At 48.1% G+C, this 26851-nt stretch overlaps 1 protein-coding gene across 7 annotated transcripts in view; it reads right to left on the bottom strand.

Moving 5' to 3' along the window:
• The window catches only part of TSPAN18 (tetraspanin 18), a 204262-nt gene that overhangs the window by 163509 nt on the left and 13902 nt on the right, over window positions 1–26851 (bottom strand). For 5 of the 7 annotated variants that reach the window (XM_074401345.1, XM_074401346.1, XM_039470756.2 and 2 more), the window contains exon 2: window positions 88–173. The exons of 1 other annotated variant lie outside the window; for it this stretch is intronic. The gene's annotated coding sequence lies outside the window, so the exon portion shown is untranslated. Of the gene's footprint in view, window positions 1–87; window positions 174–4243; window positions 4426–26851 lie in introns of all 7 variants that reach the window. One more of the 7 variants, XM_074401343.1, reaches the window with a different exon arrangement.

The raw sequence follows: 26851 nt of genomic DNA, 5'->3' as shown, positions 1-26851 counted from the left end.
TGTAGGGCAAGAGGAGAAGAAGAGAGAAGAGCAGACCCTCTTGTTTGAGTAAGTGAAGATGCCACCTGCCATGTTGCTACATCATACCTCTTTCCACAGATGTCTTTCCCTTTGGGCCCAGGGATGCCAAGATTCTCCTACAATGCCTCCTGACAGCAGCTTCCAGATACACTCTAGAGAAAGAAGAGAGAGAAACACATTTCAAAAAGGCAGGATTCCTTGGGGACCATCTCAGTCCACACAGTGCTCCCGCTCTCCAAAGTGGGATACTCCCCACTTCCATCACTGCAAGCACAGAAGCCAGACAGGACACCCATGGTTGGTGATCCAGTTTAAATGTGTCCCCACCAAATTTCACATCGAATCAAAATTCCCAGTGTTGGAGGTGGGGCCTCAGATGTCCATCCAGGCAGGTGGGAGGTGATTGGATCACGGAGATACGTTTTTTCATAGTTTCAGTAGAAGTTTCAGCTGAAAGTAACCTAAATCCCCTACACATTTAGTTAGTAAGTAAAGCAAATAGCTAAAGTATGTAAAGAAGTTCACCTAACTAACTTACTCATGTGGTCTTAAAACTAACCTTTAAGCCAGATAGCTCTCTCAAGAAGTCAACCCAAAGATATTACCCTCTAATAGTATTTGCTTTAAGCATCAGAACCTGTCCTTTAATCTTCCAACCTCTAGTGGTACTGACTCAAGCCTTTCTCAACTGAGGTTTACTAAACAAATGCAAGTCTCACTAGCTAAAGAAAGTCAGCAGTTGCGACTGTTTACAGCACCCTGTAAAGAGTCTGTAAGCAGCCACAGACCCTCAGCCAAACTAGCAAAGCATAATATCTGTATGTTAGTGTACTTTATTCATCCATTGCCAGGTCAAAGTCTGAAAGACAGACCCCCACAAATAGTAACCCTGACAGAGACAGTTTCTCATGAATGGGTTAGCACCATCTGCTCAGTGCCATTCTCATAATAGTGGGTTATCGTGGGATCTGGTTATTTAAAAGTGTGGGGCACCTTCCCCTCTCTCTCTTGCTCCTGTCTCTACCATGCCACCATGCGTGCTTCCCCTTCTGCCAGGAATATAAGTTTCCTAAGGCCTCCCCAGAAGCAGATGCTGCCATGCTTCCTGTACAGCCTATAGAACTGTGAGCCAATCAAACCTCTTTTCTTTACAAATTACCCAGTCTCGGGTATTTCTTTATAGCAGTGCAAGACAGGACTCATACAGCTGGAAAGGCAGGACTAAGCACTAGCCCCACGAAGCTTCCCAGGATGGTGTCTCCAGAGCCTATGAATGGGGGCATATTTTCAATCTTCCCAAGTCAGCCTGGAGCCTGTACATCCATAAAATGCCAGTGAACATGCTAATCAAAACATCACACTATGTTTCTTTGCTTCTAGCTAGAATATTATCAACTTGGTGTGGGAATTCCAGTTTCCTCAGGCTGAAAAAAAGGCTTTCTGAGTCATTTTGAAAATAGGAAAAAGAATTAATCATTGCCTAATGAATGCAGGCTCTTTGGGCAATCCCAACACTTTCAAGGTCTGCTATCCATGAAGAGATAAGTAATGGGAAGGAAAATCTCAGTGGTAAAAAAAAGATCAGTTCCAGAATGCCAGCAGGGTTAGAAGTCCAGCCTTTCCAACCCTTCCTTTCTGTCAGTTTGATGAACAGTCCCTAGGTCACCAGAGAAGGATCAAATTCACCATGTCCAGGCCACATATCTGCCAGCAGAGACAGGCCAGTCCCAACGGATGCGTTTGGTCACATGCACAGCCGAGAAATAAGAGCAAAACTTACAGCCTCCAAAGCGCAGGGGAAAAAAGCTAAGTTCGCCAGTCTCTCCCCTCCCAGACTTCTGCCCTCAGAGACTAGCTGCACAGTGGAAGCCCTGATCAAATTTCGGGTCTCTCGAATGATAATGATGATAATCCTGACATCCCTTACAACCCCAGGAGAAAGTGTCACCACATCAGGAACGAGGACTGTGAGCTCAGAGGAGTTAAATAACTTGCCCAAAATAAGATCACTGAAATGAGGCAGAGTTGGGACTAGAACTTCAGCCATGGGAAGTCAAGCCTGGTGCCAGTGCCGTCATCTCCACAGTGGGAGTGTGGAAGCAGGAAGGCTTCAAGAGTTCAAGGTCTATCCCACAGACCCCAGCGTCAATGCATGCCTGCAAAGAAGTCTCAGAACTCCCGTTAACTGATGGGAAACGGATTGGCTGGAGGATGGGACCTCATTTTATTTGGCCATCTGGGCCTCAAGAGTCCATCTAGGCGGCGTCAGCACAGGGGGGCCTCATGCATCATGAACCAGACTAAGGCTACAATCAGAGGAATCTGTTACATGTATAAACCCATAAAGTCACATAGATACACACATATATATATACATATGCGTAAATATAGGTATGACCCTGGGCAAGTTATTTATAGAGACTGATAAAGATATAGGTAAGTTTTTCATTTTTAACTACAAAAGTACACGTGCTTCCTTGCTAGTCATCCTGTTTAACAGACAGAACCACTGCAAAGACTCTGGAGTGAGACTCTCTAGACTTTATTGTACCCAAACAAATACATGTATGCATGTGTGTATAAGCATGTACTTATGTGCGCACACAGCAGTGTGACATTTTACAAAAATGGGATCTTTTTCTTCTTTTTTTTTGAAATGGAGTCTCGCTCTGTTGCCCAGGCTGGAGTGCAGTGGCATGATCTCAGTTCAGTGCAACCTCCTGCTCCTGGGTTCAAGCCATTCTCCTGCCTCAGCCTCCCGAGCAGCTGGGACTACAGGTGTGTACCACCACATCCAGATAATTTTAGTATTTTTAGTAGAGATGGGGTTTCACCATATTGGCCAGGTGGCCTCGAACACCGACCTCGTAATCCCCCACTTCGGCCTCCTAATGTGCTGGAATTACCGGCGTGAGCCACTGCATCTGGCCACAAAAATGCGATCTTATCACACACATTCTACAACATCGCTTGCCAATGATAACATGGCCAAAAAGGATCTTCTTGAGTCCTTTTCATAGCTGCACAGTATCCCATAGTATTCCGTGGGCCACAGTTTATCTACCATTTGTGTATTTCCCACCGTGGCTCTGTCGGACAGCTCCATTTCTGGCCTCTAGAGCCTTGCGGCAGTGATCCCCTGGGTGCCCATCTTGGTGCAGAAATGTTCATGCAATTCCAAAGCCCAGATGCTTAGATGTGAGCAGAGGAGAGGCTGGGTAGTGTTGACAAACTGCCTTCCCCAAATCCTGGATTGAGTCACCTCACAGTGCAGGGCAGAAGGAACCCCTTCTCTCAGATGTAAATTTGAACCCAGGGCTCTGCTTGTGGAATGGCTTTCCTGGGCACCTTCCAGCGGCCTGGGAGGCCAAGAGCCCTGGACAAAGGGAGGCGTGTGGGACTTGACTGGTGCAGATGTCCCTGTTCTACTGTCTGGAGCATCACAGAGGAACTCAGGCCTACCTGAGCCAGGAACTGCATTTACTGGCTCACAACTGATAATGAGCTTTTATGAGCTCCAGGGACTACACGGAACACGTATTAGTGTCAAGAATGCCTGTCAACCACACAGCCTGGGTGAATGTCACACATTAACGGAATTAAAGGCCGCAGCCACGCCGGGAAGGAGCTGCGGGCTGCATGTCAGGAGGTGTGGGCAGCGCTTGTCAATAACAAAATTACTTTCCAGGTTTTGTGCTCTGGAGCCTTAAGCTGTCTCCCGTCTTCGGTGGAATTCTGCCTTCCTGCAGCCTCAGAGGAGATTAGTTTATTACCAGCCTGCCAGAAGAGGCAAAACCCAGCACTAATCCTAATTCCCATTTAAGCAAATCTGCATTGTGTGAGGGAAACCAGCTGGGTTTAGAATGCTTCCCCCTTGCCCCTGAGATCTCACTGTAGCCCCCTCCTCTCCATGGGGGAGGGGAGTCAATACAGATGTTAGAGCCAGAGCTCTCCTGAGAGACAGAGAAAAGAATCGCAGGGTTTAGGGCTAAGAGCAGGAGTGGGTCCTGGGTGAAAGTGGCAGAGTGTAAGCCTGGTGGGCAGGCGATGGGGGTTGCCCTTCACCTGATTGGTCTTGGGCTTTGGGAAGTCCCCACCACCCTCCTGCCCCCAAACTTGATCTTGCTCTGTGTATTGTTCTCCTGAATGTTTGGGGTGGGGGGCACAGGTTGAAATCCTAAATCGAGTTCTTACTAGCTGTGACCCAGAGCAAGTGACCTACCTACATCATGCCTGGACTCCTCATCTAGGACACAGGGCTAACGACAGCTGATGACTTGCAGGCTGGTGTGAGATTCAGTGAGAAATGTGTGTGCAGACTTAGCAGAGAGCCTGGCAAATGATATCATGGATCTTGAATGGACGTCTCCATGGATCATAATGACACCGTAATTTTAAGCACTTCTAAAAAACAGAAAACATTACCAATTAATTAAATTAACTCTGACATCACTTTTTGTAAAATGCACCCTGGTTTCAGAGACGTTAAAATGTTATTTTAAAAAAAGTGTGCCTTAGAATCCACAAAATACAGGAGCTTAATAGGTGGCAGTAACTATGAGAAGTATAAGCCAGGTTCACCCATTTTACAAGGCCTGGCTCAAAAATTAAAGCTTCTTCCTCCTCTTCCTCCTTCCAAACTAGGGGAGAGCTCTCAATTTACAAGAAAAAAATCGGTCAGCCCACTTCTGTGTCCCGGATGAGGCCCAGATGAGAAAGTTTAGTATGTCTCCTGATGTTTCCTATTCTATTTTTATTGTTTTAATTAAAATATAACGTACATACACAATAACACACATACCATGAATATATACCCCACTGAATTTTCACAAACAGAATATCCCTGTGCAACCAAAACCCAGATCAAAGACTCTTGTCTATTTCTCAGCTACTGATTCTCTTCACCTCATACATCCCAAAGCCACCTTGACTCTCTATCCTCATAGCACCTTCCCATCCCCTGGCTGGGCTGACCCTCATTACCGCTGTCTGCTTGCTGAGCACAGGCTCCTGGCTATTCTGCCAGCCTGCAGCCTCTGTTCCCCGCTCTGCCCTCTCTTTCACTGTTGGAGTGAGCCCATAAATGTAAAGCACTGTGTCTGTGCCTGCTTTAGTGGGTTCCCTGGCCTCCCTTTGTCTAGACACGAGGCCTTTTATCATCTGATCCCCAGTTCCCATCCAGACCCACCTTCAGGTCTTTGCAGTAGGCACAGACCCCACAGTCTAATTGACCTCACCTGGACTCAAAGTGTGCTTGGCCCAAGTTCACTGATGTTTGCTCTTCCTGGAATTCCTCTCTTCCTTTCCTAACCCTGTGTTTCACCCCTCCCCTCACTTGGCAAACTCCTAATGATCGTTCAAGACCTTCTTTCAGTTAACTCCTTTGTGAAATCTTCCCACTCTCTCAACAGGCATGATAAGCCACTGTTCTCTGGGTGTCCATCACAAATTGAGTGTAGAGGTAATAGTGTATTTTTTGTTCGTGTGATTTTTCCCACCTACCAGACTACGAGTTCCTCAAAGATACAGGTGGTATCTTACTCCTTCTGTGAGTCTCAGTTCCTGATTCTGCAAATAATAGTTGGATGGATAGACAGTTGCTAGGAGAAATGGATGGGTGAGTAGTGAACCGATCTATAAAAGAACCTGAATGGTAGAAAGAAGGAACTAGGCGATAATTGGTTGAGGGATGGGAAGATGACTGGGTGGCTGGAGAGATGGATGAATACAGGACAGAGGGAGGACAAGCGGATCTATAAAAGAAGGAGTTAGATGAATGTAGGAAGGCAGAACTAGGTTAATGGTGAGAAAGAGAGGGAAGGAATGATCTTCACCTACTTGTATAATTTTCTCTAGACCCTCAGAAACTGAGACTCTTAGGACTACGAAGAGCCTAGCTTTAGTCTTCCAGAGTCAGTGGGTCTGAGCAGAGACCACGTGGTCAAACACCATCACCCCCCCAGCTCAGCCCACTGTGCCACCTGCTCTGTCCTTAGATCTACAGATAAGGCCTTCGGGAAGGAGGAGTCAGAGCTGCCTCTTGTCTTGGTCTTTGCTGACCCAGGTGCTGAAGATTTCAACAGTGCCACAAGGAGACCGAAGCTTTCCTGTGTCTAAGCCAAGCCCCAGTATGCAGGGCAGTTGCTTTGCCAACTGTGTTCAGTAGGCCAGCCTGTGAACAGGCATGGGACTGGCAAACTGCCTGATTTATAGCAGAAGGACAGCTGCTGATGGAGGCCTTGCAAAGAAACCATTTTGGGGGAACTCTAAAATTGGTAAAGGGTCAGGATAACTGAACAGCATAGCACTGTTTGGATGGTTCCTGTGAACAGGCTTTGTATGGGGACTAATTCCCTAGTGCAGCCTGCTGCCTATGTGCAACAGAGGCAGGAGACACAGTGGGAGATGAGGAGCCCCTAGCATCAAATCAATGTAAAGCACTGTGGTTAAGAAGCCAGGCTTTTGTGCCCCCCACAGGCCTGAGTTTAAATCTCAGTTCTGTCTCTTGTTACCATTGTGACCTCAGAAAAGTTCTTTATCCCAACAAATCTCAGGATATTCACCCGCAAAGTGTGAATAACCACAGTCCCAACTCACAAGCTGGAGCTAGAGGTTGGATGAGCTAATAGATTGCAAATGATTCCCACCGTACCCAGCCTATCATAAACACTTGACAAATAGAAGAAGCAATAATTTTGTAAAATATAATCTGCTGCTACTTTCTGTAAAAAGGACAATGAGCCAAGCATTATTCTGATACCAAAACCAGACAAAGACACTTACAAGAAAAGAAAACTACAGACCAATATTCCTTATGAGCCACAATGCAAAAGTCCCCAACAAAATACTAGCAATCCAAATTTGGCAGCATATTAAAAGGATTACACAACCTGACCAAGTGGGACTTATTCCTGGAATGCAAGGATGGTTAAACATACAAAAATCAAGGTAATATTCCATATCAACAGAACGAAGAGGAAAATACCCACACACAATTATGTCAAATGATGCATAAAAAGCATTGGACAAATTTGGCACCCTTTTATAATAAAAACATTCAACTAAAAATACAAGAAAACTATCTCAAAACAGTAAAAGTCATATATGAAAAACCCACAGCAAACAGCAACTATCATATTAAATGGTGAAAGACTGAAAGCTTTTCTTCGAAGATCAGGAAGAAGACAAGGATGCCCATTTTCGCCACTTCTATTCAACATAGTATTAGAAGTTCTAGCCAGAGCAATTTGACATTGGATTTTATAATGATTTCTTGGATATGACACTAAAAACCCAGACAACAAAAGGAAAAAATACACAAACTGGACTTCATGAAAAAAATTTAAATTTGTGCATCAAAAGATAATATAAATACAGCAAAAAGGCAACCCATGGAATGGGAGAACATATTTGCAAATCACATATCTCACAAAGGATTACTATCCAGAAAATATAGAAAACTCAAATCCAGCAACAACAACAACAACAAAAAAAAACAATTAAAAAATGGGCAGAAAAGATTAAAAGACATTGTTCCAAAGATGATATACAAATGGTCAATACGTATATGAAAATATGCTCAGCATAACTAAACATTAGGGAAATGTGACTCAAAACCTGCAATGAGGCCAGTTGTCATGGCTCACACTGTCTGTAATCCCAGCACTTTGGCAGGCGGAGGTGAGTGTATCTCTTGAGCCCATGAGTCCAAGACCCACCTGGGCAACATACCAAAACTCTGTCTCTACTAAAAATACAAAAGATCAGCTGGGCATGGTAGCACATGCCTGTAGTCTCAGTTCCTTGGATGGCTGAGGCAAGACAATGACTTAAGCACAGGAGGCAGATGCTGCAGTGAGCCAAGATGACACCATTGCACTCCAACCTGGGCAACAGAGTAAGACCCTAGCCTGGGGACAGAGCAAGACTCTGTCTCAAAAAAAAAAAAAAAAAAAAAAAAAAAAAAAAAAAAAAGACCCTATCTCAAATAAATAAATAAATAAATGATCACTTCTCAGCCTTTTGGCTAAGATCAAGTGTAAATAAATAAAACTGCAATGAGATACAACCTCACATCCACTAGCATGGCTACTATTGAAAAAACAAAACAAAACAAAAACGAGAAACTAACAAGTGTTGGCTAGGATGTGAAGGAACTGGAACCCTGCTGCCACTGTTGGTGAGAATGTAAAATGGTATAACCACCGTAGAAAAGGATATGGCAGTTCCTCAAAAAATTAAAAATAGAATTACCATGTGATCCAGCAATTCCACTTCTGGGTATATACTCAAAAGAAAAAGCATCCGACAAATGTGACATCCTTTTATAATAAAAACCGTTCAACTAAAAACACAAGAGAACAATCTCAAAACAGTAGAATCACATGTGAAAAACCCACAGCAAACAGCAAATATCGTATTCAATCTTGAAAGATTGAAAGCTTTTCTTCAAAGATTAGGAACCGAGACAGAAGGAAAAGAAAGCAGGGTCTCAAAGAGGTATCTGTCTACTCATATTCACAGTAGAATTATTCACAACAGCCAAAACGTGCCAGTAACTCAAGTGTCCATCGACAGATGAATGAATAAGCAAAATATGGTCCATCTACACAATGGAATATTATTCAGCCTCAAAAAAGAAGGAAATTCTGACATGCTGCAACATAGATGAACCTTGAAAATGCTTTGCTACATTTTAGAAAGCCAGTCACAAAAGACAAATATGGCATGATTCTACTTCCATAAGACATGTAGAAGAGTTAAAATCATAGACAGGAAATAGAATGGAGGTTACCAGGGGCTGGGAGGGGAGAGAAATGGGAAGAATTATTGCTTAATGGATACAGATTGTCCATTTTACAAAATGAAATGAGTTACGGAGATGGATGGCATGGATAGGTGAACAGCATTATGAATGTATTTAAAACCACTGAACCATGTACTTCAAAATGGCCAAGATGGTAAATTTTATGTTTTGTATGTTTTATGACAACTAAAAAAAAAAAAATACTAGGGAAAAAACGGGAATGGCTATGATCCATGATTCCAAGTTATTCTCCTGGGAACCCTTCCCTCCCTCTCTCCCTCAGGGTTCTACACAAAGAACAGATGAGGGACACACCCCTCCACACCCACACACCAGACACTTAATTCACAACAGCTGGACTTCCTAATAATTTATATATTAAGTTTCCAGATAATATTGAAGACCACTTGTTTGGAGTCTCTTGATATTTTAGAATCCCAAGTCAGTCAGATTTCAGAGGAGGAGGAAAGCCAGGAAGGCTTCCTGAAAGAGGCAGCAAGGAACGAAGGGAGAGAAAGAGAGATGACCAACCCAATGATAAGCCTTTCCCTGGTTAGCTTCTGCTGGCAATCTCTCTCTTCATCTCCCTCCCCGCTGCTCCATCTTTCTCTCTTTCCATCTCTCTATCCCTCTCCATTTCTCTGTCTCCCCTTCTCCCCACCCTGACTCTGTACTCCCCACCCTAGCCACCCTACATCTCTTCCTGTCTCCGAGGAGAAACAGCCAGACTTCTGAGTCCCGAGGCCACAAGAACTTGGCCTTATGTCCTAAGAAGGGGCGGCATCCTCAGGGAGACCCTGGAGCCCGACTCGGCCTCAGACCTCCTCTCCCACGCCGATGCCAGGCCACAGGATCCAGGCTGGGCCACTGCCAGCCTGATGCATCGCTTGTTGACAGACAAAAGCTCTGCAGTTTATGGCTCCAAAGCAAAGCTCGGGCTTTGTTTTGCTTTGTTTTAAATTAGCTACGTAGGGGGTTGGTATGGGGGCGGGGGAGAGGGAAGGGAGCCAAGGCCTGCTCAGGATGCCTGGCTGATGTGTTCCTAGCTCAGCAAACCCCAGGGCAGCCCTTAATGAAGCCGCCTGAGCGCTGAGAACCTTGCAGTGTCTGCCGGGCTCTCCACCTGTTCCCTCTGGCTGGGGGAAGGCGCTTCCCACCTGCCTCTCCTGTCAATGGGCCCAGCGCCCTTTGTTCCCAGAATGAGTCCCAATCAGCCTGCTGATTGTGCCTCAGGGTCTTAGTGAGGCTGAAGTGAAGCCATGACATCCTCAGAAAGATGGGATCTATTTCTACCCGGGAAGTGGAGGCTGTTCCCTACCGCAGTTGACCCAGTGCAGTAGGCTCTGGGCACTGCCAGCAGGGGGCCCCAAGGGTCTGCCCAGAGGCACGGGCCTCCCGATCCGAGCCCTTTAGCTCTTGGTGGGATGGGGAGGATGGAAGGGCCAGGGAGGGAGGGAATGTCCCAATCCCATAAATGATTGCGTGAAGCTGTTTATTCTCAATGCAACTGCTGTTAAGAATTGTCTACCCAGCTGGGCACGGTGGCTCATGCCTGGAATCCCAACACTTTGGGAGGCCGAGGCGGGGATCATGAGGTCAGGAGATCAAGACTATCCTGGCTAACACAGTGAAACCCTATCTCTACTAAAAATACGAAAAATTAGCCAGGGGTGGTGGCACGTGCCTGTAGTCCCAGCTACCTGGGAGGCTGAGGCAGGAGAATTGCTTGACCTAGCAAGGTGGAGGTTGCAGTGAGCTAGGATGGCACCACTGCACTCCAGCCTGGGTGACAGAGGGAGACTCTGTCTAAAAAAAAAAGAAGAATCATCTCCTTTCTGGTCTGGGGTTTTTCTACAGGCAGCATGTGCCAGCCAGGGTCTCTGCCTGGGTAGGACTTGCCGCAGACAGACACGGCCACACCGGCTGAGTAGGAATAGAGCCTCTGCAGCCCGTGGGAGCCCAAAACCTCTTCCCATCGGTGGGTATCGTCCCATGTCTGCTCCTCCTTTGTGCTGTCTGAAAGCACTTTCTCAGCACTTCAAGGAGGTAAGGACAGGGATATCCACTAGACCTCACTTTTCATCTGCATTGCGTTCATCTTTCTCCTACACCAAAAGGTTCAGAGGGGTCGGACACCTTATCCAGAGTCACACAGCCGAAGCTGTCCAATCCATGGCGCCCATGAAGTCCAGCCTGCATTACTGGCCACGTGTGGCCAACACCATAGGATTCATCCTCCCAAGGATACATCTGAGCTCCTACATCTTGGCTCATTGGGCTTTCTGAGCAAAGATACCGGGGCCTTCAAAGGTTACCAGCACAGCCAGGGCTTTGGCACATGGTTCAAGAAGAACAGACTGTCTTAGTGCTGAAGCCGGCTCTGCTATGAATTGTGTCTCAACACGTTCCAGACCTTGAACTCCACGTGGATGCAATGTGCAGTCTTAAACACACAGGAACGCATGGTCCAAGGATAGTTTTGCCTCGGAGAGAAGCAGTATTAAAAAGCCACACGACAGTAATAGAGATGTTTCTAAACTGGCCACCCTGCAGCTAACAAGCTGAAAGCCGAGAACTTTAAACTGGAATTGAGTGAAGAGCCCAGCCCCACAGCCAACCGCAGGCTTTCTCCGCAACTGGGGCTATTAATTCAGTCTTTATAACCCACAGGGCTGCGGGGGAATACTGGGAAAACTGCACCCCAACTCTTTGTAATAATTCCCTGCTCAAGTCCATGTAGATATATTCTAATGCAGAAAACATTTGCAGGAGGCAAGACCGCAGAGCCATTAGCATTTTGATGGGTTTTCCCAACCATGGAACCAGAGACCTTTAAAATTCATAGCATGGGTCCCACTCAGTGGCTCAAGCCTGTAATCCCAGCACTTCGGGAGGCTGAGGAGGGTGGAACACCCGAGATCAGGAGTTCGAGACCAGCCTGGCCAACATGGAGAAACCCCCGCCTCTACTAAAAGTACCTGGGTGTGGTGGCAGGCGCCTATAATCCAAGCTACTCAGGAAGCTGAGGCAGGAGAATCACTCGAACCCAAGAGGCAGAGGTTGCAGTGAGCCACGATCGCACCACTGCACTCCAGCCTGGCAACAAGAGCAAGACCCCGTCAAAAATAAAAAAAATTGATAATGTGGAGATTAATCCTTCAAGTCACACTTGTCCCTCCTTAGCTTTAGGAGGCCAAGTATTTTTTACCCCTTTAAGACCTTGATTAAGAAAGAAAGTTAGAAAACAAGAGAGCTCGGTCAGGAGAGTCCTAGAGAAAAGAGGCATGACTGATTTTCTAGATTGAGTGTGTTGTGTCCAAACACAATTAAATGGCAGAGTTAGAGACGGAAGCAGTGAATAGGCTGTCACCCTGCGTGGGGGTTGGGAGCTGCTTTGACTTAAATACTCCAGGAGAGGAGTCCCTGCCGGTCCCTAACAGCGAAGCTCGTCTTTTTGTAACCGACAAAAGCCAGGCTTCTTAAAACCCATGTGTATTCACTCGGCAAGCAACGCTGAAGTCAATGACTATGTGCTGATATAATAGATGCTTGAGACGGTGGGATCAGGAAGCCAGTTCAGCTCGACAAATCCCTGATCTCAAGAAACTCAGTTTGAATGGAGAAAGAGACAGGGAAACTGACGATTATAATAAAATGAAATGTAAGGGTGGCCGCGGCGAGTCCAGCTACCCTGGGACCCCCAGCAAGAGGCTGGGGGCACCCAGAGAGGGCGGGTCAGGTTGGCTTTATGAGCAGGTCACACCCTTTGGGGGGTTTCTGATCCTTCCTCCAATCTTTCTTTTGAAAACGGATGTGCCATAATATTAAGTGAGAAAGGTGAGGTGTACAGTGTTTTCTAGCATCGGATCAAAAAGAATAAATGGATACTGTTAATAAAAATCATCTGAAATGTGGAAAAAAGGCAAAAAGAGGCCTGTGTCTTTTCAACCTCAGACTGGAGCGCTGTTTAGCAAGCCCACCCAAGGATCCTGTAATGGCCCAGGGGATTCTAGAGGAATGTAACTTTGTATAAAGTTACACAGGGACTTGTAGATTTTTTTTGGCTAGTGAAAAAGATAAGCCCCAAGGTTATGGTTTTTTGCCTTATAGGGCATTAAACAGTTTTATATCCAATCCAGCCATCATGTCCAGGCATTCTTTGTCCAGTGCCTACATAGCCACTGTTCCTTGAACTCTCTTGAGAGCTAGCCTTTCCATCCTGCTGGCTTCCTCATTAAATCAATCTTTGACGCATGCTTATTCTAGATTTATATGAGAATCATGGCTGTATGTTTTTTAATTATACTGAAAATACATACTCATTTATATATAGGTATATGTATGCATACCTGTCTGTGCACACACACACACACCAATTCTCAAAGAAACAAAATTTCAACAAATTGAATTGCAAAGATCTCATTTGCTTTTATTAGTGATTCATGAATCGGGCAGCATCCCATCTACAAAACAGAAAGGCGCTCTGTTGCCAAGGTGGCACCCCCGTGCTTCAGCCTGGGCAACAGAGTGAGGCCCAGTGAAAGAAGGGAAGGGAGGGAGGGGAGGGGAGGGGAAGAGAGGGGAAGGGAAGAGGGGAGGAGGGAGGGAGGGAGGGAAGGAAGGAAGGAAAATAAGAGTTGTGCTGAGCTGAATAGAGGGGATGGGCTTTATAGACAGGAAAAGGGTAAAGAAGGCAGAAACAACCAAATGCAGATTGGTCATTTAAAGTCACTTTCCTTGTGTTGGTTAAAACAGAAAGGACTTCATGGCACCAGCGAAAATTGGCCTGTTTTGGAGATTTAGCTATCATCTGCCTCCTGATTTCCTGGAAGGTCAGATCTTACAAGGAAACAATTTAGGGTTGAGTTTGGCAATGTGAAACTTCAGCATGAACTCCATTTTGGGTTGCTGTATTGGGCCCAGTGCTAGAGTCCAGTCCAAAACACTGGCCTCTCATATATTTTACTTACCAACATGCAAACATACACAGTGCACAGGGAAAAGACTGGTAAGAAACATAGGCAAAATATTAGCTTTAGGTATCTGAGATATGTATTTATGTGCCCCCCCCCTTTTTTTTTTTTTTGAAACAGAGTTCTGCTCTGTCGCCCAGGCTGGAGTGGCGTGATCTCGGCTCACTGCTGCAACCTCCGCCTCCCAGGTTCAAGGGATTCTCCTGCCTCAGCTTCCTAAATAGCTGGGATTACAGGCAGCCGCCACCACGTCCAACTGAGTTTTATATTTTTAATAAAGATGGGGTTTTACCACATTGGCCAGGCTGGTCTTGAACTCTTGACCTCAAGTGATCGGCCCGCCTTGGCCTCACAAAGTGCTGGGATTATAGGCATGAGCCACTGCGCTGGCCTTATGTGTGACTTTTACAATCACAGAAAGTGATAAACATTATTATTTAAATACAGAAACAGTTGCACTCCCTTCTAAGATACCCTAAAGTCCCAGATAATGCAAACTGTCTGCTTACCCCATTAGGCACTTTCCTAAGCATGTATGCCGTGGATTATCACATTAGGACCTCGCCACCACACTGTGAGAAAGGTACCGTCACTTTCCCCACTCTGCAAGCACAAGCAGTTAGCCGAAGATCATAGATCCCCGCAGTAAGAGCCAGCATCTGAACTCCAGGCAGCCTGGCCCTGGAGCCTGCCTGCCTCCCAAGCAGAAAAGGAAGAAATGAAATCTGCCGGGCTGCCAGGGTCAGGCTTGGAGAAGACTGTGTTCTCCACCCACTCCCAGAACACAGAGCACTCGAGGAGCCAAGCACGAGCCTCACCAGTCTTGAATTGAATTCACATGTGTTTCTTCCACACTTGCTGGCAGGCACAAGGTCTCCTCTGTTCCTGAACTTCGCATCACTCAGGGACAGCTGGACACACCATGGGTGATCTCTCCCTGCTCCGATGGCATTGTGCGTTTATGTGCCCTAAACGTCATCCTCTAATTAATAGCTCGCTCCCTCTCTCTTTGACCACACCAAAGGATCGGTTTATTACCTTCATAATAAAGCAAAGGGCAGCCTGCTTTCAGCAAAGAAATGGTTCAGTGTGTCGGAAAGGGCCCCAGCCTAGGAACCCTAGAGGACGAGGGCCCTGCTTACAAGTCACTGTGTGACCTTGGCCAAGTCACCAAGTCTCTCTGAGTCACATCACCTTGCCCTTAAACATCCAATGTCCCAGATGTCGTGCAAGCATCCATCTTTCTCTCGCTGCTCCTCATCCTCGCCGGGATGTTTCACATGCAGCCAGCATAGAGCCCGCTCCAGGGACCTCGCCTATTGATTCTCACTAAAGCTCTTCATGTAGCTGGTCACTGCTGGCTAAATCCATGTGGAAATTAGGTTTTGAGGAAAGACGGCCACGTGGTCTAGAACACCAAATTGGTGTGGGGGCTGCAAAAGGGGGAGTGTGGGAAGTGGGGGGAGAGCTGCATTCAAATAGGGCTCTTATGATCCCTTACAAACTGCCTCATATGGGGATTCATTCTGGTCACAATTTTATTCACTTATTTTGTCAAATACATTTTCCTGGGTCTCCAAACACCTGCAGACTCAGGCAGGATTATCTGGGTAAATACAGTGTTTCAAAAGCTTCCAAATAAAAAGCCCCATTTTCCTTGCTTTAACAATAAATATCCATCCAGCCTTTATCTATGGCTGTGAGAAAGGTAGGAGAGAAAATCATTCAGAAGCATCAGCCACCAAGTGTCAATACTGAAAGACACATCTCTAGGTGACTAATTAAAATCGATGGCCAAAAGAAACACAGGAGAGCCCTCTTATAAAAAAGGAAAATGATGCTGCTAATGAAAATAATTCTAGCAGAGTGCCTGCTTCAGGTTCCTGGGTGAGTTACTGCCCCTTTCTGGGTCTCAGTTTCATTACCTGTCACCTGATGGGCTGTGGTTTTCAAAATGCGTTCCCCAGGGATTCCCTAGGAGATGCCAAAGTGAGGAGGAGACTTGGGAGGGTGGAGCAGCTCCCTATGCCTGCTTCAACAGGGCAACCCCATTTGGAGCAATTTCACATTTGAAAGTCCCACGTGGAACTTGCTTTGATTTCTGTGGCTACAAGTCAAGTTGAATACCACTGCACTAAAACATCTCTCATTCATTCCACTTTAGTGCTTGGAATGCATGTGTGTTAAGATGGTACTTTAAGAAACCCCAAGACACTCTGGTGGCCTAATGGGTTTTATACAAAGGCATTATGACAACCCATGCACAATGCTGCTTGGGAATAAATTCTAACTCCAGGCTGGGGCCCTCTATGCCAGGTAGCAAGCCCGCATGCCTAGCAAAAAAGTCTCCTAAGGCAAATCAGAAAACCACGGTAAGAGCTTATAAATGGAAGCACTCACGTTGTCCCAGGTACTTAACCTCCCTCGTGTTTCACAGCAATCTTGTGCAACCGATTTTAGTTTTTTCTCTATTTTGCAAATGGGGAACCTGAGCAACAGAGGATAAGAGACTCACTCAAGGCTCATAATAAATTAATAGCAGAGCAAGATTAAAACGCAAGCCTCTCATCTTGAAATCCTGTGTCTTTCCACTCCACCTTGACACCGGGCCACTCGGGACTGCAGGGTTTGGTGGTCAAAGCCTTCGTTTGGCCAGCACGGTGGCTCATGCCTGTAATCCTAGCACTTTGGAAGGTTGAGGTGGGCAGATCACCTGAGGTCGGGCAATCGAGACCAGCCCGACCAACGTGGAGAAGTCCCATCTCTACTGAAAATACAAAATTAGCCAGGTGTGATGGCTCATGTCTGCAATCCCAGCTACTGGGGAGGCTGAGGCAGGAGAATCACTTGAACCCAGGAGGTGGAGGTTGTGGGGAGCTGCCATCACAACACTGCATTCCAGCCTGGGCAACAAGAGTGAAAATTCCATCTCAAAAAAAAAAAAAAAAGGAAAAGAAAAAAGCTTAGCTCAAAAACCACAGCACCCAGGTGCAGACCCAGCTCTGCCAGACACACGGTACGATGCCGGGCCAGGTATTTAGCCTCACCATGCAGCAGTCTTATCGTCCCTAAAATGGGAATGGATCCGCATTTAACCTGCAGGGCTGTTGCAAGGATTCAACAGAGTGGTACACACAGCGTGGTATGCTCTCAATACATTCTAGCTCTCTTTCCCTGGAAGCGGTGTGGAGGAGGGATACACACCCAAACGAAGTAGATTTTGTACAGGAAACACAAAATCTTTGTCTTGATTTCCGCCGCCCCTCCCCCATTCGCAGTGGCCCCCTGACCGCTGCCTCTGTTTCCCTCCGTCATCTCTGCTGGTGCATGAGGAGGAAGTGAAAAGAATGAAAGCGAGTGTGGTGCCATGATGCTGTGGCTTCTCCAAAGTGAAGAGTGAATCACCATCTTGAACTTTCTATTTTCTCCCGCCCTTGTGTCAGTTTCTAGCTTGAAATCAAGTGATGTCTCCTCAGTACCAGGAAAAGGCTAATATACTGATAAAATTCCAGGTTGGCACATGGTCTGCCTATTGAGATCCAGTCCACTCATTGGCACAGTCATGGAATTTAAGATGCAGAAAGAACCTTATCTCAGATTATCTGAGATACTGTGGAAGAAAGTGATGATCTTTTTTTCCTTTTGAGATAGGGTCTCACTCTGTCACCCAGGCTGGAGTACCGTGGTGCAATCTCAACTCATTACAACCTTTGCCTCCGGGGTTCAGGCATGTCTTGTGCCTCAGCCTCCTAAGTAGCTAGGATTACAGGTGTGCCTGGCTAATTTTTGCATTTTTAGTAAAGATGGGGTTTCACCATGTTGGCCAGGCTGGCCTCGAACTCCTGGCCTCAAGTGATCTGCCCACCTTGGCCTCCCAAAGTGCTGAGATTACAGATGTGAGCCACCACGCCCAGCCAGAAAATGATGATTAAACGGGTAGTTTATCTCTTTTGAGAGGGAGGAAGCCAAGGCCCAGAGAGGCTGAGTGACTTGGCCCATATCACATAGCCACAGAGCTGGCTAGTAAGAGACAGAGAGAGAACCGGGTCTTCTGACTCAGGGCTCTGCTGCAGGTGAGGGAGGGAATTGCTGGGATGAAATGGAAAGAGAAGTCTGAGTGTGAGGATGACCACGCGTAAGTGTTTGGTGTGTGTGTGTGTATGTGTGTGTGTAGTGGAAACAGTATAAGCTTTTGAAGTAGAAGGAAAACGATTTGGGCCACTGGAAGTTCCACCTGCCCTCTGAGTGTGGAAAGCTGAGAGTGAGCAGGTGTGAAGGTGTGAGTGAGTATGCACAAGGAGGTGAGTCCAGGAGTGAGGAAGTCTGAGTGCTGAGAGAGAGAGGGGGGAGGAAGAGAAACATTTGGGCCATTTTCAAATTCCCACAGTAGAATAAATCAAAACAGATTATTCTGAGACAGAGGCCATTTCGAACGGCATCCTTTATACCAAAGACAACCCAAATGGCTTCCCTTGATGCTGCCTCGTAACCAACCATAATGGCAACAGTCATGTTCACAAGCATATTTAAGATTCTTGAGAAGCAACTAAGCTCAGTACAAACAGTCCCTCCTTGTAGCAGCCTTAAGAGGCCGCTATGATTCGTGCCCATTTTCCAGATCTGAGTCTTAGAGGAGGAAAGTTTCTTGCTCCCTACACCTCCCTGCACAAGGGATATCTGGGATAAAAAAGCCGAGAAGGCAGCTGAGATCCAAGCAGCGAGCTCCTTGCTGAAGTTCTGTGTCCCAGAGTTGTCTCTTTTAGGCAGGGCTGCTCCTGGCTGCTGCGGGCAGAATGGGGAAAAGATGCCAGGGAGCTGGCATGTTCCTGGGTGCCAGCTGCCCACAAGGCAAAGCAGATGCTCACCCGTGGGAGGGCCTGGCACTGTGACCAGCAGGATTAGCTGCTGGGAGCTGCAGCCACCACCTTGCCTGGGCCCCTAGCCCTGACCAGTCAGAGAAAGGCCCTGTTCTTCAATGCCAGCTGGGCTGAGGACCCAGGGCTGGGCCAGGAAGGAGGGCACTGCCAGCGCCCCAAGAATGGGTTTCCCACATCTCACCCTGACACGAGCAAAGGGAAGGCTGGTTCCAGGTGACTACACCCCAAGAACTGTTTCCCTTCCTGACAGGCACAAGGGGTGGCACCAGGCAGGCAGCAGGGAAAGTGGGCAAATGAAGCTCTGCTGAGCATCCCTGCTGCGCAGGCACACCCTGCATTTTTTCTTTCTTCCTTCCTTCCTTCCTTCTTTCTTTCTTTCTTTCCTTTTTTTTTTTTTTTTTTTTGAGGTGGAATCCTGCTCTGTCATCTAGGCTGGAGTACAGTAGGGTGATCTCGGCTCACTGCAACCTCTGCCTCCTGGGTTCAAGCAATTCTCCTGTCTCAGCCTCCTGAGTAGCTGGGACAACAGGCACCCACCACCACGCCTGGCTAATTTTTTGTGTTTTTAGTAGAGATGGGGTTTCACTGTGTTAGCCAGGATGGTGTCGATCTCCAAACCTTGTGATCTGCCCACCTCAGCCTCCCAAAGTGCTGGGATTACAGGCATTAGCCACCACGCCTGGCCATATCATGCATTTTCGAATCATAATCTTGTCCTAACCCCAAAACAATTATTTTTTGAGAGCAGGTCTTACTCTGTTGCTCAGGTTGGAGTACAGTATGTACAATCGTAGCTCACTACAGCCTCTAACTCCTGGACTCAAGCAATCCTCTCGCCTTAGCCTCCTAAGTAGCTAGGACTGCAGGCACACACCACCACCTGCAGCTAATTTTTTTCTTTATTTTTGTAGAGACAGGGCTCCCAGTGTTGTCCCGGCTGCTCTTGAACTCCTGGCCTCGAATAATCTTTCTGCCTCACCTCTCAAAGTGTTAAGATTACAGGCATGAGCCGCTGCTTCTGGCCAAAACAATATTTTGGTGTAAGTACTACTCTTCTTGCTTTACAAGTGGGTAAACTGAGGCTCAGAGAGGCTGAACAACTCACCCCAAATCACTAAGATAGTTTAGGTGGAGTCAGGATTGAACCCCAGCATTGACCAGGAGAGGTCTGCTCCCTTCTAACTCACCCAGCACCCATCTGCAAAGACGCCCTGACAGAGGCTGGGAGTCCCAGAGAGAGGCGTTTTGTCCTGGGTCTCTCTCATACTCAAGTCCCAACAGGGTCTCTGAACCAAAACAGGAGAGAGCAACGTGTCCCACCCACGGGGGCAGCTGCTGCTTACCCTCTGCCCACGTTTGCCACCAGACCATGCTACGGGTCAAGGAAAGCATAAATCTAGAGTTTGATGCACCTTCTCCCACTTTTCCAACTGATTAGAATCAGCTTTGCTGTTTTTTGTTTTCTTAATAGAACTTTTTTAGTTGAAGTATAACACAGAGAGAGACTACACAGCTCTGAAGTGTAGTGCTCAATGAATATTCACAAACTGAGCGTACCAATGTTACCACCAGCCAGGATGAGACGCTGAACACGCCAGCACCCAGAAGCCCCTCCTGCCCCTTCTGGACACCCCCCAATGCATGCCCGAAGGTCATCACTGTCATGACTTTGGCCCCCACAGATTCTCTTGCTGACTTTTCACTTTAATGTAAGTAGAATCATACAAGCTGTCATTCTGTATCCTTGGCCTGTGCGCTTCATTTATTTTAGCCACTGGTCAGACCATCTTCTCTGTGAGCTCACTGGAGCCTCAGGGCTCCAACGCAGTACACTGAGGAAAACCTACTCTCTACTGATGAGCGAATTGGAGCCTCAACAGGTTGTCAGTGGTTATACGTACAGTTTCTCCACCAGGATGAAATTACATTAAAATCACTTGAGCGGCCTCTTCAAAATACACATGCCCAGCAATGCACTAGCTCAACTCTACAGTACCAACCAGAACAAAGACGCCACGCATGAGTATTTTGAAATCCAGTCCTATATTCAACCCTCACCTTAAGTCATATAGCAACAAAGCCAGTGAGCGATCACGCAGGTTGCCCAGTGCCTATCCTCTATACCCAGCGCACCAAAGTTCTCCAGGTCTATTCGGTGCTAGCGCTCCACCAGCCATGACAGGCATCAGTAATTGATCTCGGCACTCCTTCCTGCGGAGCCGGGGTAAAACAGCCTCATCCACCTTTCAGCTGCACTCAAGACAGGCCCTACCAATCGATCAGCGTTGGCGTTTGAGATGAAAAGGATTTGCCATCCAGGTACCATCACGCCATGCTACCCCTGCTGTTCTCCAGAATCCTTTGCTACTTTCTTATTTTTTATTTTTTTTGAGACAGAGTGTTGCTCTGTCGCCCAAGCTGGAGTGCAGCGGCACAATCTCGGCTCACTGCAACCTCCGCCTCCAGGGTTCAAGCGATTCTCCTGTCTCAGCCTCCTGAGTGGCTGGGATTACAGGTGCATGCCACCATGCCTGGCTAAGTTTTTGGATTTTTGTAGAGACAAGGTTTCACCACATTAGCCAGGATGGTCTTGATCTCCTGACCTCGTGATCTGCCTGCCCTGGCCTCCCAAAGTGCCGGAATTACAGGCGTGAGCCACCGCGCCCGGCCCAGAAGTCCTTGCCACTTTCTTAAGCAGCCCAGCCTTGTCATACCCAGGGTGGCTATATGAGAAGCAGGGAAAGGACCAGATCCACAGCTGACCCCATTCTTCAGCTTATTTGATTCCATTCCCCATGCCAAGCCTGCAAGGCTAGCTGTGAAGGTAACGTATCCCAACCCTGGTGTGTTTCTGTTTGTGTGTTAGGTTTTGTATCTTTGCGCTGGTTTCCATAGATGGCAAACAGGCCCAGAGAGGAGTACTGCCTTGTCCAGGGTCACACGACAAGGCTGGGTCAAAGCCGGAACTTGAAGCTACATCCCCATTTCTAAGCCAGAGCTCTCTTCCCCCAACACCATGGAGTTTCTTGCAACCAATTAGGAACCACTGGGAACGCCAGAAACATGACAGTAACCTCATTCATCTCAAACCAATCACATCTGCTTCACTTCTTCCCTGCGAAGCAGTAAACAGTGGAGACAGAGCTCAGGCTGAGACAAGACCGCAGCCCAGAGCAGATGTTCTCCTGTCGATCTCTGGGCTAGAAGAAAGAGGTTTTCTCTAATGCAACTGAGATGGGTGACCTGACATCCCTGAAAATTGGCCTTTTCCAAAGCAATGATACATGCAGGCCCAGGGAGGAGGCCCGCAGTGAAGGTGTGGCCAGCGGCAGACCAGGAGGCCACTGTCGCCTCACCGCTTTCCGTCTTCATTTGCATTTGCAGAAAAACTCACAGCGCATTTTGCTGCAGATGAAACCAAGCAATCTCATTTTCTCCCCTCCACCAGGCCACGTGGCTCCTCTTTGCTCTTTTCCCCTCACTCATGCTGGAAGTTAGAAAAAAAGAAAGAAAAAAAAAAAAACTAAAAATATCTAAAAATTCCCTAACATCTGCAAATCTGCCTTTTTGAGGCCTTTTTCAGCTAAATGTACCCAAAAGCGGGTACTCGGATGGTGCTGCGCGGCATTTTCTCCCTCAGGGGCAGTTTTATCTTCATCTCTGAAGTCTTTTCCTTCTATGGAGCTCTGGGCCAGGGGAAGACACCCAGCCTGCCGCTCCACAGCCAGGAAGTAAGGCAGGACTCCAGCAACTGTGACACTCTCGAAAGGAGGCCGGGAGCGTTGGCTCACGCTTATAATCCCAGCACTTTAGGAGGCTGAGGAGGGTGAGTCACAAGGTCAGGAGTTCAAGACCAGCCTGGCCAGTCTGGTGAAACCCTGTCTCTACCAAAAATACAAAAATTAGCTGGGTATGGTGGTGCATGCCTGTAGTCCCAACTGCTCAGGAGTCTGAGGCAAGAGAATCGCTTAAACCCGGGAGGCGGAGGTTGCAGTGAGCTGAGATCACGCCATTGCACTCCAGCCTGGGCAACAGAGTGAGACTCCATCTCAAGAAAATGAAGTCTCCAAAGGGCTACAGTGTTTGGGACTCTGCCTGTGGCTCTCAGAGGTGGCAGAATAGGGGTGACGGGAAATGACCCAGGACAACTCGAAAGGTGGGGATTTCTTAGCTCGAGCACACATGTTCCCACAAGGCCTCAGACTTCCAAGAACTCAGCTGTTCCTGCAGAAGCCCCACCAGCGCCCTGCTTGGTTTCTTCCTGGGCACTTGCCCTGCTGTAGTCCCGTGTCACATGGAAGGGAAAGGGTGCACCGAGATGTAACCAGCCTGCGGTCACACAAACCAGAGAGAGACAGGGCTGGAATGCGTCCGCGATGCCCTGACCTCAGACCTCGGCTCTAACCACTGCACCCCACAGCCTTTCCCAATGCCCACTGACCTGGCGGAAGCGCTTGGTCTAATCCTGCTGCTCCTCACTCCGGACATTGTCACCCTCTGCCTTCAGTGTAACACTTTTCCCTGATGCAACCCTTGGTGATGGCTTAAGGCACAAGTCCAGGGCCTGGCAGAACCCACCCGTGTGGGTTGCAACATCAGCTACTGAATTTTGAGAGGGAAGTGCTGCTCCTGTGGACAGCTCCCCCTGACCGACAGGAGAGGCAGGCAGGCAGAGGCGACTCAGGAAGGTGGTCTGCCAGCCCTAAGGGGGGATTCTTAGGAGGAAATTTCCCTAGAAGCCTCCATGTATTGATGCATAATTCAGAAGCAGGCAGCACCAGGAGTGTGAGAGCAGGTGCCAGGCCCCCGCGAAGCCGCCCCTCTGCAGGTCCAAGGCAAGGAGGCCCCAGCATGGTGGGCCCATCCACGTCCTCTGCCAAGACCCCAGCCAGGGCTCGTAAGAAAGGGTCTCTGTCAATGGGAGAGTGGACGGCAGGAAAGGATGAGGAGTTGGGTGCTGGAGGGGCTATCTCCGCCCACCCTCTTGCTCTCTTTGTATTAGTGGTACCAAGCCTGAGTCACCACGTGGGGGACAGGGGCTCCTTCAAGCAAGATCTGTGTCCTCGGCTGGCCTCTGAGAGAGGGGCAGAGGGGGCCTGAGACAAGGAAGAAGTGTGAGACAAGAGGAGTCTAAGTCAGGGACCTGAGGGAGCTCCTATGGCAGGTGTGGCCAAGCAGCTTCTGAGACAGACCAGCCCACCGTGCACTGCTGGGGAACAACCTTCCCGCTGCTGAGGGAGCACCTTCGCGCTGCTGAGGGAGCACCTTCACGCTGCTGAGGGAGCACCTTCGCGCTGCTGAGGGAGCACCTTCGCGCTGCTGAGGGAGCACCTTCGCGCTGCTGAGGGAGCACCTTCACGCTGCTGGCACCCTCTGGATAGACCGCCCTCAGCTTCAAACCTGCAGTAAAAGCCTAGTGCACAGAAAGGGAGGAAGGGAGGCAGGGACGGAGGGAGGGAGGAAGGAGGGAAGGAGGGAAGGAGGGAAGGAGGGAAGAGGGGAAGGAGGGAGGGAGGGAAGGAAATAGGGAAGGAAGGAGGGAGGGAGGGAGAGAGGAAAGAAAGAAGGAAGAAAAGAAAAAAGGAAGGGAGGGAGGGAAAGAAAGAAGGAAGGTAGGAAAAAAGGGAGGGAAGAAGGGAAGGAGGGAGGGAGGGAGGGAGGGAGGGAGGCTACACGGAAGTCACACCAAGAGCCCTTTCTGCTTTCTACACACCTGCCAGGCAAAAATTCCCATACAACGGAAAAGGCCAGGCCTTGCTGTGCTTCAGACAAATTATGTCCAGTTTCTCATATTCCCCCCCACGTGGTGGGTGATCCACCCAGTTCCATAACTACAGCACCTCAGGTCTCCATTCTGTAAAATGGAGATAAAAATCCCCTCCAGGGCCGGGCGCGGTGGCTCACGCCTGTAATCCCAGCACTTTGGGAGGCCGAGGCGGGTGGATCACGAGGTCAAGAGATCGAGACCATCCTGGTCAACATGGTGAAACCCCGTCTCTACTAAAAATACAAAAAATTAGCTGGGCATGGTGGCGCGTGCCTGTAATCCCAACTACTCAGGAGGCTGAGGCAGGAGAATTGCCTGAACCCAGGAGGCGGAGGTTGCGGTGAGCCGAGATCGCGCCATTGCACTCCAGCCTGGGTAACAAGAGCAAAACTCCGTCTCAAAAAAAAAAAAAAAAAAAAAGTCCCCTCCAATTGGATCACAGGGCATTGAATGAGCTATAACGTATATGGGTCTGGTGCGTACATGGAAAAACTCTGCTGTTTCTGGAGAGGAAAAGGAAGAAAAAGGAAGGGAGTGGGGAGACAGCAGAGAAAGGAGAGGAAGGAGAGGGGTGCAGAGGGGAGAGGAGGGGAGGGCCGACCTGGCAGCTCAGCCCCACACCCAGCCCAGGCTAGGCACTTGATCTGGTTTCGGCTGTCCCTTTTTTCTTGATGAGGGAATGAAGGTTCAGAGGGAATAAGTAACTGGGCAATGTTATGTGGCTGGTAGGGGCTGAGCCAGGATTTGAACCCAGATCCACAGGACTCCAAAACTAGTATTCACCTGACACTACAGCTTCTTTCAGAGTTCTTCCTTCTAGCCAGGTATTTCATGTTAATCCCATATCTCACCAGCAGACAAGCACGAATTCACACACACAACTTTATATTATCACCATCATTATTATTTTTTCCAAAAAGATTCTATCAATAAGGTCATTTTTCTTTACACACACACACACACACACACACACACGCACGCACAAACACACGTCTCAGACAGGTTTGAATAGACCTTTGTGAGTGGTTAGACTACGAAGAAACAAAAATTGCCCATTATTTAAATTCGATTACATAGCAACCACCTTTTTAAAAGAATATTTTTATTTGAGCTCATTGTGCAGCAAATCATCAGACACTTTCTTTCATCAAACTGCTTTGAGAAGGAAAAATTACCAAATGAAAGGGAGGAAATGTTATGCATATCATCCCAGCTCTTGAAAATAACGCCACGGATTGTCCTCTCTGGCTCTTAATTTATTTAAACAACATCCCCACTTCTATCAACAACCACGCCTCGGCTTCCTGAGAGCTCTTCTCCAGGGACTCGAGGCTCCGAGGTCATGTTCCCGGTTCCAGACTCTCAGGGGAGACCCAGAGGCTCTGGAGTTAAAAGGAGAGCAAGCAGCCGCGCTCTCGTGATGCGGATGAGATATCAGAAATCCACAGGGGTGGCAAAACCCCATCTCTACTAAAAATATGAAAAAAATTAACCAGGCATGGTCGTGTACACCTGTAATTCCAGCTGCTCAGGAGACTGGGGCAGGAGAATCGCTTGAACCCAGAGGCGGAAGTTGCAGTGAGCCCAGATGGCACCATTACACTTCAGCCTGGGTGACAGAGAGACTCTGTCAAAAAAAAGTCCACAGTGGGTGGGTGTGGTGGCTCATGCCTGGAATCCCAGCACTTTGGGAGGCTGAAGTGGGTGGATCACCTGAGGTGGGGAGTTTGATTCCAGCCTGACCAAGATGGAGAAACCCCATCTCTACTAAAAATACAAAAAAATAGCGGGGCGTGGTGGCACATGTCTGTAGTCCTAGCTCTCGGGAGGATGAGACAGGAGAATCGCTTGAACCTGGAAGGCAGAGATTGCAGTGAGCTAAGATCGCATCATTGCACTCCAGCCTGGGTGACAGAGTGAAACTCTGTCTCAAAAAAAAAAAAAAAAAAAAAAAAAAAAAAAAAAAAAGAAGTCCACAGGGAACATGAGAGTTGGTTAGAACCAAACCAAAACTGTGCTTTAAGCTCAGGCTTTCTGGACTCCCAGTCCAGTGCCTCCATCACTCCATCTGAGGAAGAGTGGGAGACAGCAGTTGACAGGCCAGGCTGGGGTTGCGGGGCAGCTCCACCAGTTCTTTGCTAATACTCTGCGTCTCCAGGCCTCCCTGTCCTGCTGAGGGCCCCTAGCATCTGAGGTCACGTCCCCATCAGTTTCTAGGTGCAGAGACCCCCAGGGAAAGCTCCCACCTGTGGCCCAGTCCCAGCCCCTCGGCAGCACCAGGTGCCCCATGCCACCGGCTGGCCCTGCCCTCTCACAGGACACATGGGTGGCAGCTGTTCACCTTGGCTCTACAGCCTGCTTTCCCAGCAAGAAGGCTCTGGAAAGGAAAATAAAAACAACAAAATCC

This window comes from Saimiri boliviensis, chromosome 6 (genome assembly GCF_048565385.1).
Source record: "Saimiri boliviensis isolate mSaiBol1 chromosome 6, mSaiBol1.pri, whole genome shotgun sequence".
Classification (NCBI taxonomy): domain Eukaryota; kingdom Metazoa; phylum Chordata; class Mammalia; order Primates; family Cebidae; genus Saimiri; species Saimiri boliviensis.
The sequence above is the reverse complement of the archived record's forward strand: the minus strand, read 5'-3'. Positions and strand labels throughout refer to the sequence as shown.